We start from the raw sequence: 374 nt of genomic DNA, 5'->3' as shown, positions 1-374 counted from the left end.
CTCATCCTCATCCTCTTCCTCATCCTATCCTCATCCTCATCCTTATCCTCATCCAATCCTCATCTTCATCTAATCCTCATCCTCATCCTCATCCTCCTCCTCATCCTATCCTCGTCATCATCCTCACCCTCCTCTTATCCACGTCCCCATCCTCATCCTCATCCTCATCCTCTTCCTCGGCCTCTCCTCGTCCTCATCATATCCTCATCCTCATCCTATCCTAATCCTCATCCTCACCCTCATACTCTTCCTCAACCTATCGCCATACTCGTCCTCATCCTATCCACGTCCTCATCCTCATCCTATCCATGTCCTCATCCTCATCCTATCCTCATCCTCGTCCTCATCCTCATCCTCATCCTATCCTCCTCCTC

Source organism: Lupinus angustifolius, chromosome LG03, assembly GCF_001865875.1.
Source record: "Lupinus angustifolius cultivar Tanjil chromosome LG03, LupAngTanjil_v1.0, whole genome shotgun sequence".
In the NCBI taxonomy this organism is placed as follows: domain Eukaryota; kingdom Viridiplantae; phylum Streptophyta; class Magnoliopsida; order Fabales; family Fabaceae; genus Lupinus; species Lupinus angustifolius.
Note: the sequence above shows the minus strand (reverse complement) of the source record.